The 10013-nt window shown below is 60.6% G+C and overlaps 1 pseudogene; it reads right to left on the bottom strand.

Moving 5' to 3' along the window:
- Positions 1–862: 862 nt before the first annotated feature.
- Positions 863–9575, bottom strand: LOC124697508 (annotated as a pseudogene).
- Positions 9576–10013: the final 438 nt, after the last annotated feature.

A 10013-nucleotide genomic window follows, 5' to 3' on the forward strand; every position in this document is an offset into this window, starting at 1 on the left:
AGAGAAAAAAACAAAAAATGCGTCAGGCCGCTGGAGCCACCCCCAGACGCAAACGGACGCGTGGACAAAAACGGTCATTTCAGCGTCCGCGGCGCGACGCAAAAGGAAGAGCGCGGACAATAAAATGTGTCGTGCCGCTGGAGATGCCCTAAGTGCTGATTCATGTATGTGTAATAATGGAAGTGGAAATTTGTGAATTTTGTAGTTAAGAAAATACTCGTAAATTGTCTCTAATACACCTTTGCCAAACAAGGGACACGAACCCTTGTATTTTAATTAAAGGAAACGCATTCAACTCTAAAAAATTGTTTCAAGTTTCACCGTAGCTCACAATTGGGTGATTGTGAAACAACGAAGCTTTCAACCGGCCAGAGAGTAAACAAGGCCACACATCGCAACACAACACCACATGACACAACACAACGTACCAGTTGCTGAACAGAGCCAGCAGAAACACACAACGGATACAAAGCGCTGATGAACAAGTTATAACATCAGAAACAACAACAAACAAAGAACTGTAATACTTTTCCTTTTCTGTTTGTTTTCTTTTGTTGAACTGTCAACAATAAATCTTTTATTTCCGTTATGAATGTAATAGAAAGGGGAGGAAATCCTCGTTGGAAAACAGCAAACAAAGAACCATCTTGTAGTTGTTGATGCTCTCCACCGCGACCGAAGCACCATATATGGGAGAACGAAGACGAGTTCGACAAGTAAAGAGAAGAGGTATACAGTTCCACAAATAACTCCGACGATTATTTCTCCGTCTCATCATCCCCTAACTGCTAAAACTAAATGCAAAATTCGGTCGATTATCTAGGAGTAGATTAGCTAATGTAGTGGATCTTCGCCCGAATGACTAGCAATTGTCAGATTCTGTCTCACGTGACATCTCCTCCAACGACTTGCCCTTGGGTTCCGGCACTAGGAACGTGAGCATAAACCCCATCAAGCTGCATCCGGCGAGTACGAAGAGCGAGTTGCGGACGCCAATGCCAGGCAGGTACCCATGGGCCGTCTTTGCCGGGTCCGGGCTTTGGGCCAGGTAGGCGGCGGAGATGCCTGAATGCATCCGGGGTCGGCGCTGGGCGGACGTGGGGGATGAGGCGGACGCCGAGGAGGCCGCGGAAGCCACCCGCGTGGAGGCCATCGCGCGCTGCACGCCGCCGGGGGTGGCGACGCTTGGAGACTATCTCGCCGTCGCGCGTCGTGGTCGTCCTCGCCGTTCGCCTCCCCAGGCTCGACGTCCGGTGGGACGGGGGCGCTGCCAGCCGCCGGTGGGTCGGGCTTCGCCGGCGCGGCGCGTGCCCTCGACCTCGTCCGGGGCGGAGCCGCCCCCTATCTCCTCGCCGTCGGCGGCGTCCTTCGGTGACCCCAGCTCGGTGGGCGGAGCGCCTGTGGTCGGGAACGGGGCGGCGCAGGGGCCCCCGCGGCGATCGTCGCCGCCACCCCCCCGGGTCGCGTCGGGAGCGACGGGCGCCACTCCCCGTCGTGATGGGCCGTCGTGGCGTGGGCCGTCTGGGCCTTCTGGGCCGTTGCCGGCCTGGAGGCGCCTGGAGGCTCGCGAGGGTGGGCCTGCTGGGCCCGTCGGGCCCGCCCGGCCCCCTCACTTGCCACGCTGGCTCTGGATCCGTCGGGGCGGGCGGGATCTAACCCTAGCCAGCGCTGCACGACCCGACCAGGTCCGCCGTCACGCCGCCAGCGCCCGATCCATCCGCGTCCACCCACCCCCGCCGCCGTTCTCGTCCTCGTTCGTCGACATGGTGCTCAAGCGCCCTCGCGCCGCCTCCCCCAGCCGCTCGCCGCCGGACCAGCACCATCGGCGGGTGCGGGTCGCATCCCCACCGCCGCCTCCGCCGGCCCCGTACGGCCCCGGCCCGCCGGTCCCCGTCGCGCCGCGGCACCTCCCCACGGCGCTCGCCCCCGCCTCGCCGTGGCTCTCCCCTGCGCCGCTCCTCTCCGCGCCGGAGCTCTCCCCGCCACCCCTCCCCGCGCCGACAGGCGGAGCGGCTGCCTGCCTCGGGTTCGACCAGGGGCAGCGGCCGGGACGAACCGCGCGGCCCCCTGGGTCGTGGAGAAGACCTGGGGCAGCTCGCCCCGCGCCGGAGGTCGCCGGCTCATCGCGTGCCTTCTCCCGGGGGTGCACGCAGGGAAGCTGCGCTGCGGGAGGAATTGGCGTCGCGCGGCCAGTACTCCTCGCGGGACAGATACGAGGCGCCGAGGCATGCCGAGCGGGGTCGCTCGCCGCCCCGCGACCGCCGTTCGCCGCTGCGCCGCGAGGAGCAGGCGCCGCATGCCGCTGCCCCTACCGCAGCGAAGAAGAAGAGGAAGTCGAAGAAGAAGCGAGCCGGCACAGGTGGTACTGCGGGTGGGGCTGTGGGTGGGAGCCAGGTTGGGCACCCGCCTATGGCACCTCCGCGGGGACAGGCTTTCGACGGCCGTGCTGACACCCAGTTGGCGGTGTCGGCGTCGCCGGAGAAATCCCCCACCTCCAACATCTGCTTCAACTGTGGCGAGATGGGGCACTTCCGCTCCGATTGCACGATGCCGACGCAGTGCCTCTTCTGCGGTGACCCCTCTCACCTAGCCGCGGCTTGCAAGGAGAGGTTCAACAGCCGAAGGCGGCGGGAGGTCATCGAATACCTGGGACACGGGCTTGACGGTGGCTTCTACTACATCGACCTGGGGGGGTCGGAGCTCAGTACCCCCCAGCACCTTGCTACCATCACCGTGTTGCCGAAGCAGGACCCCCCGCTACAATTTGAGGTGACAGTCGACACGATCCGCGCCGAGCTCGCTCAGTTGGAGTCGACTTGTGTGTGGAACGTGAGGGCGATCTCTCCCACTGAATTCGCAGTGGCGTTCCCCTCGGCTGAGCTCCTCCGTGCCCTCTCCTGGAGCGAGACGACCATCCTGCCGATCAACAACATCCGCGTTTCTGTCCAGCCGTCCTGTGTGGATCCCATCACTGTGGCTACTTTGGCTGAGGTTTGGGTTCGGGTCCACGGCATTCCTGAGGAGGCCAGGAGTGAGCATATCATAGAGCTCGTCTCCCAGCCAATTGGCAAGCTTGTCACTGTGGACCCTCTCTCTCTCCCAGGCGACGGGCCAGTGCGCATGCTGATCCTCAGCCCGGACCCCGCGAAGCTCACCTGCACTCTTCCCCTCTTCTTCTTTGGGAAGAGTGGCCGGACCGTGACGGTCGAGGTGGAGGGAGACGAGGCCCAGGCGGGGTCCCCATCACCTCCTCCTGACCCTTCTCAGTCACACCGAGACGATGATGGCGAGAATGATGATGATTCTTCCGATGGAGACTCGGAGGACGACTTGGGTGGCGACGGCGAGGAGTCCCCACTGCGACAGTCTCCTGGTGCGGGGGCCGGGGCCTCCGACGCTGCGGACGCTAGACACGGGGCGCAGTCGACACAGCCCGAGTCGACGCGAGTCTCACGAGAGCGCGCCGGCCAAGGCTGGGGCGACCATCTCCCGCGCTCCCCGGCCGTCACCGGGGAGTCCTACGGCCTGTCCATCATGGAGTACGGGTCCAACTTCCCCCAGGAGACGTCGTCGGCAAGTGTGGGGTTGGACGTGTGCCCCCCGCAGTCGCCGAGGTCGCCAGGGCTGGTCTGCTACACGTGCTCCCCGGGCTCTACTCCCACCTCGCCCCTGGGCCCTGCGACCCCGGGTCCTTCAGTCCTGGAGCCGGCCTCGGTCTTCCCCGACACTCCCGTGGCTGGTGCCAAGGTGAGGGCCCCGCGTCGCCAGCGGCAGTCCACGCAGCCGTCCCGTCACAGCGCTAGGTTGGCTCGGTCTCGCTCCGGGACTGAGGCGATGGAGCCGACGGTTGCAGAGCAGGCGGAGAGGCGGGCTGCGGCCCGCAACCTTGACTCAGGTACTTGTCCCACCCCTCGCTCCGCTCCCTCTGTCCCCCTCTCCCCCCTCGGGTTCTCGGTTTTCTGTTCTTGCTACGGCTTCGCTCGACCACTTGGGTCAGGTGGCGTCGGATTGTGGTGTGATTTTCAGGGGCGAACGCGGTCCGCGGGTCGAACAGCTGGCGGCAATTCAGGCCAAGGAGGTCTACGATGGCGTGCTCGCAACCTCTCGAGCTCAGTTGGAGCGCGAGAGGGCGACCAGCGCCTCCCTGACTGACCCTGTGCAGGTGGCACCTGGGTCTGGTCCAGAGCCTACCATTGGGTCTAACCCTTTGGATAGCTCTGACGTGGCCCCCCAGTTGGGGGGGCCGCGAGGGAGACCTCCTCGACCACCGTCCGGTCCCTCGACACGTGGTAGGGCTCGATCGGTTCCCAATAGGGGAACCCCCCAATCTGATGCGATCCGATGAGTAATCCCTTCTTCTCACTCATTTGGAACATCAGGGGGTTCGAGGCCCCGGGCCGCAAACAACATCTGAAGGAATACATTAGGCGCGAGCACGTGGACATTGTGGGACTCCAAGAGACGATTAAGGAGTCCTTCCTCCTCCACGAGTTGGAGGGCCTTAGTAGAGACAAGTTTGCCTGGCATTGGCGCCCAGCCTCGGGCCATTCTGGCGGCATCCTCCTAGGCGTAAAGGAGGATACCTTCGAGGTTGAGGATATGGAGCATGACGAGTTCTTCGTGAGCATGGCCGTTACCCATAAACGATCTAACCTTAGCTGGGAGGTTATTATCGTTTATGGGCCGGCGGACCATTCGAGGTCTCAGTCCTTCTTAGAGGAGCTGCGGGGTAAGATCGACCGGTGCACCACTCCTGTGGTGGTGGCCGGCGATTTTAACTTGATACGCTCCCCGGAGGACAAGAGCTCGAGTCGCGTGGACATCCCTAGGATGAGGATGTTCAACGACTGCCTTGCGGATCTCGCCCTTAGAGAGATCACTAGAGTGGGAGCTCGGTTCACGTGGAGCAACAACCGCATTGACCCGGTCCGAGTGTGCTTGGACCGGGTCTTTGTGTCGGTTGAATGGGAAATGGAATTCCCATTATGCACCCTCGGGCGGCTACCGGGATCGGGTCCGATCATTCCCCACTCCTTACGTGCTCGGGGGCTCTACCCCCCGAGGCTAAACCGATTCCACTTTGAAGACTTCCGGCTGCGTCAGCCGGGGTTTGTGGAGGCGGTTGGCTACAAGTGGGAGCGGGCCGCGGAGTCCCCTCCGCGGGTCTTCAACGCGGTTGATGTCCGGCATCACCGCACGAAGCTTGCCCGCCGGTTTATGAGAGGCGGGGGGCGAACCTCGGGGCGGAGGTACGCCAGAAGAAGGACCTCCTCCTTCGCCAGATCCAGGAGCTAGATCGCGCCGCGGACGAGGAGGGCTTAGTCGCTGAGGAGTGGCTTCAGCGCTATGCCCTTGAACACTCGCTCATGGAGATCTACCGTGGGGAGGAGGTCTTCTGGCGACAACGGAGTCGCCAGAATTGGCTCCTCCAGGGGGATGCGAACACTGCTTACTTCCATGCGATTGCAAATGGTCGTCGCCGGAAGTGCTCCATCCCTTGTCTTTGGGATGGTGGTCTCCTACTGGAGGAGGCCGGGGAGATCACCACCCATATCTATACCTTTTATAAAGGTCTATTTGCGGCTGGCCCCAGAACTGGGGTTGCCCTCGCGGCAGACCTATGGCCAGCTAGGGCCTGGGTCTCCGACGATGAGAATGCCGCTCTCACCCTTCCGTTCCTCTCAACGGAAGTCCGGAGCGCGCTGGAGGGCATGAAGGCGAACTCGGCCCCTGGCCCTGATGGCCTTCCGGTTGTCTTCTTCCAGAAATTCTGGGCGAAACTCCAGGAGACCATCATGCCAATGTTTCAAGAGTTCTACGTTGGAACTCTTGATATGGCTCGTCTGAACTACGGTGTTATTACCTTGATCCCCAAGGTAGTGGGGGCCACGGATATACGCCAGTTCAGGCCAATTACTGTCATCAACGTAATCCAGCGGTTGTTTTCCAAGGTGTGCGCGGTGAGGTTGGCTCCGGTGATGGAGCGGATTACGCACCAATACCAGTTTGCCTTCCTCAAGGGCCGTCACATCCATGATGGAATTTTAGCGCTTCATGAGATCGTGCATGAGGTCAGGAGTCGACACCAGAGGGGTGTCTTCCTAAAACTTGACTTCCAAAAAGCGTACGACCGTTTGGATTGGTCCTTCCTCCGACAGGTCCTTCAGAGGAGGGGTGTTGATGACCGGATGATTGGCTGGATTATGCAGACGGTGATGACTGGCAGTACGGCTATTAACATTAATGGGGAAGTGGGTCCCTATTTTAGGCCGGCGTGTGGAGTGCGACAGGGCGACCCCCTGTCCCCTATCCTCTTCAACGCGGCGGTTGACTCCCTGGCCGAGATCCTGGAGAGGGCTAGGATCTTGGGCCATATTACTGGAGTGGTCGGACACCTAATCCCTGGTGGAGGGGTGACCCATCTCCAGTATGCGGACGATACCATGATCATGTTCGAGGGTTCGGACCTAGATATCCAGAACACCAAGTTCCTACTCCTCTCGCTTTGAGGCCATGTCGGGTCTCAAAATAAACTTTGACAAAAGTGAGGTAGTGGTCTTGGGGTACCCTCCGGAGACCCAACAGCGGATCGCTGACAACCTCAATTGCAGGTTGGCATCCTTCCCTGTGAATTATCTGGGAGTACCTGTTAGGGATTCTAGGATCCTTATTAGAGACCTCGCCCCTTTGGTGGGGCGAGTTAGAGCGAAGGCTGAACCGTGGTGCGGGAGGTTCACCTCCAAGGGTAGCAAGACGGTCCTCATTGATTCGTGCCTGTCTAGTCTTCCCATGTATATCATGGGCCTGTACATCCTTCCTGAAGGGGTACATGCGGCTTTCGACAAAGAGCTCTCCCGCTTCTTCTGGCAAGACAGGACGAGGCCGTCAAAAATACCACATGGTCAAATGGGCCGATGTGTGCGCCCCCAAGGATTTTGGGGGCATAGGGATCATCTCCTCTCGCCACATGAATGTGGCCCTCATGCTGAAATGGGTCCGGAGGATCCTTTCGACGACGAGGGACCTGTGGCTGAAGTTAATTAAGGCTAAATACCTTCGGGGCCGGCCACTCCTGGCTTGTGACCGCCGGGAGGGATCTCAGTTTTGGAGAGCCCTCCGGGACATTAAGCATGAGATTCGAGCGGGACTATCCCTCTCCATAGGCGATGGTAGAGGGACCATGTTCTGGCTTGACCCGTGGCTGGGTGATCGCCCCATTTGCCTTGATTTCCCGGACCTCTTCGCCATTTGCGCCGACCCCCCTATTCTTGTCGCCGACGCCGCCCAGGGGAGCTGGGATATCCTGTTCCGTCGTGGTCTTACCCAGGGAGAGGCCCTGAGCCTGACCCTGCTGCGGAACCTCCTCCCGGACGCTCTGCCGGGAGGTCTCGACTCGCCCTCTTGGCGCCTGTCGCCTTCCGGCTCGTTCTCCGTGCGGACAGCCTATAGGGCTATGTTTAGGGGCCCCTCGCTGCCATGGACGGCCCCTCTTTTTAAAGCGCCTATTCCTCTTAAGACGAAGATTTTTGTCTGGCAGTTGCTTAGGGACCGCCTTCCCTCTGGGGTGGAGGTTGCGAAGAGGCATGGGCCGGGCGACGGGCTTTGCCCATTGTGTGCGGTCCCGGAGACGACGACCCACATAATGTTTTCTTGCCCCGCGGCCCGCTTCCTCTGGAGCTTCCTCCAGGAGGCGCTGGGGCCTGAGTGGCAGGCCTCAGCCCTCGGAGAGTTCATCGAGGCCCATGCGAACAACACCGGTAGGAGGAGGCGCCTCTTCTGGTTACTGTTCGCGGCCTTGACCTGGACCCGTGGACTGTGCGTAATAAGTTGGTCATTGAGCGTATCCTACCTCGACGCGCTTCGACTCCTTATACTCTTTCTTGGCTTTGTTGCAGCGAGTGGTACCCGTTGTGTAGGCAGCGGGACAGGGAGCGCCCGGACGGCATGTTGGAGGATCTTCTTGCGGCAGCCCGTCGCATTTCTACGTCGTCCAGCCTCTGAGGTGCCCCTTGCGATGGGGTTGTATCGCTTTGCTAGTTTCTCTGGGCATGTTGTGCTGTTGCCCCAGCAGACTGTTGTGGTTGTGTGTGCTGTGCTTGTCGTGTTGTACCTGAACCTTGTATGTTTGTGGCTTTATCTATAAAGCGGGGCGAAAGCCTGTTTCGAGGAGGAGAGGGCCAGGTACAAGAACCCGAACGACCCGATGATGGCGCCCACCTTCCCCGACGCCGCCGATATGCCGTGTCACGTCGCGCGGAGCCTCGCCGGGTAGATCTCCGCCGGCACGATGAACGTGGTCGCGTTCGGCCCGAAGTTGGCGAAGAAGAAGGTGAACGCGTACATGGCGACGAACCCGGCCTGGTGGCCCTTCCCCGTCCAGTAGTCGTATGGCACTGCCAGACCCAGCATGAAGCCTGTCATCATGAAGAAGCCCATCGCCTGGATCTTGAACCGGCCGACGGAGTCGATGAAGGCCACCGTGAACCAGTACCCCGGCACGGTGCCGCACAGCGCGATCAGGGTCTGGGCACGCGCGATGTGGTACAGCTCGTCCAGCGCGCTCATCGTCGCCGCCGGCGGGATCCACCCGATCGCGCTGAAGATGTCCTTCTGGAACCGGTTCTGCGAGTAGTAGGCGATGTCCAGGAGGAGCCACGTCGACGCCGTGCCCACGAGGTGCAGCCCGTGCCGCCTCACGAACTCCCCGGAGAAGAGGCCGAACGACGGCGACGCGGGGGACTTGTGCGCCACCTCCAGATCGCCGGCCTGCTCCTTGGTGATCTCAACCTGGAGCACCTTGGAGATGTCAGCGGCGGCGCGCTCGGCGTTCTTGGCGATGAGGGCCGTGTACCGCGCCGTCTCCGGCATCTTCATGCGCCAGTAGAAGGTGAGCGCCGCGGGGAGCGCGCCGAGCATGAGGACGATGCGCCACACGTAGTCCGCCTGTGCCGGGGTGGACGCCGCCGGGTTCACGGCGTACGGCGGCGCCGGGAACCGGTTCTTGAACAGCGGGGTGACCCCGATCGCCACGGCGCCGCCGGCGAGGATGCCGAGCCCCTGCATCACGAACACGGCGGCGATGAACGCGCCGCGGGTGTGCTTGTTGGCGTACTCGGACATGATGGTGGCGGAGAGCGGGTAGTCGCCGCCAATGCCGAAGCCGAGCCAGAACCGGAAGAAGCAGAGCGTGGCCATGACGGTCGTGGGCGTGTGGCTGAACGACAGCCCGGACGCCACGGAGCAGATGATCATCAGCAGCAGCGTCATGCCGTACACGCTTTTCCGGCCCACCTTGTCGCCGAGCCACCCGAAGAAGAGTTGCCCGGAGAGCGTGCCGACAAACGACACGCCGTTGACGGCGGCCGCGACGGTCGGCAGCAGGCTTCCCGGGTGGGGCGATCCTGGCACGGTGTAGTACACCTGGCCGATCAGCTTAGTGACGAGGGAGATGCAGAAGAGGTCGTAGGCGTCGGTGAAGAAGCCTATGCCGGCGACCACAAATCGCCGTGAAGTGGTACCACTGCATCTTGGCGCCATCGAGCGCCCGACAACACGTGGACTTGGTCGCCCGCCATTGCGCTCCAAGCTCCGGTACGTACGTGTGCGCGTGTCCCAGTGCTCGCGAGTTCCGCCGCCGCGATATTGGATTGTGGTTTTGTTGCGATCAGAGTGAACTGAGGGAGAAGGCACAACCGCACAAGAGTCGTTCGATCTGTTACTAGTGAATTCCTCGCGCGTTGGAGCGGGCGGTACAGAAGATTTTCATGTATGCAAAAGCATAAAGAGTTTGTTAAAACAATTCTTATTTGCATTGCCATTATGCCCAACGATTGAAGTGAGATTCTAACAGAATCAATTATTATTCATGATAAATTACTTGAACGTCGGGGCACTGTAATTGTTTATTTGGGGATTGAACCATTTGAGATGTACACGGTTTGACATGCATTGAGTGAAAGTCACTTGCCCTTCAAATCAAATCAATATGTGTAAAAATTAATAAGTTAGCTGTG

Source organism: Lolium rigidum, chromosome 3 (assembly GCF_022539505.1).
Source record: "Lolium rigidum isolate FL_2022 chromosome 3, APGP_CSIRO_Lrig_0.1, whole genome shotgun sequence".
NCBI lineage: Eukaryota > Viridiplantae > Streptophyta > Magnoliopsida > Poales > Poaceae > Lolium > Lolium rigidum.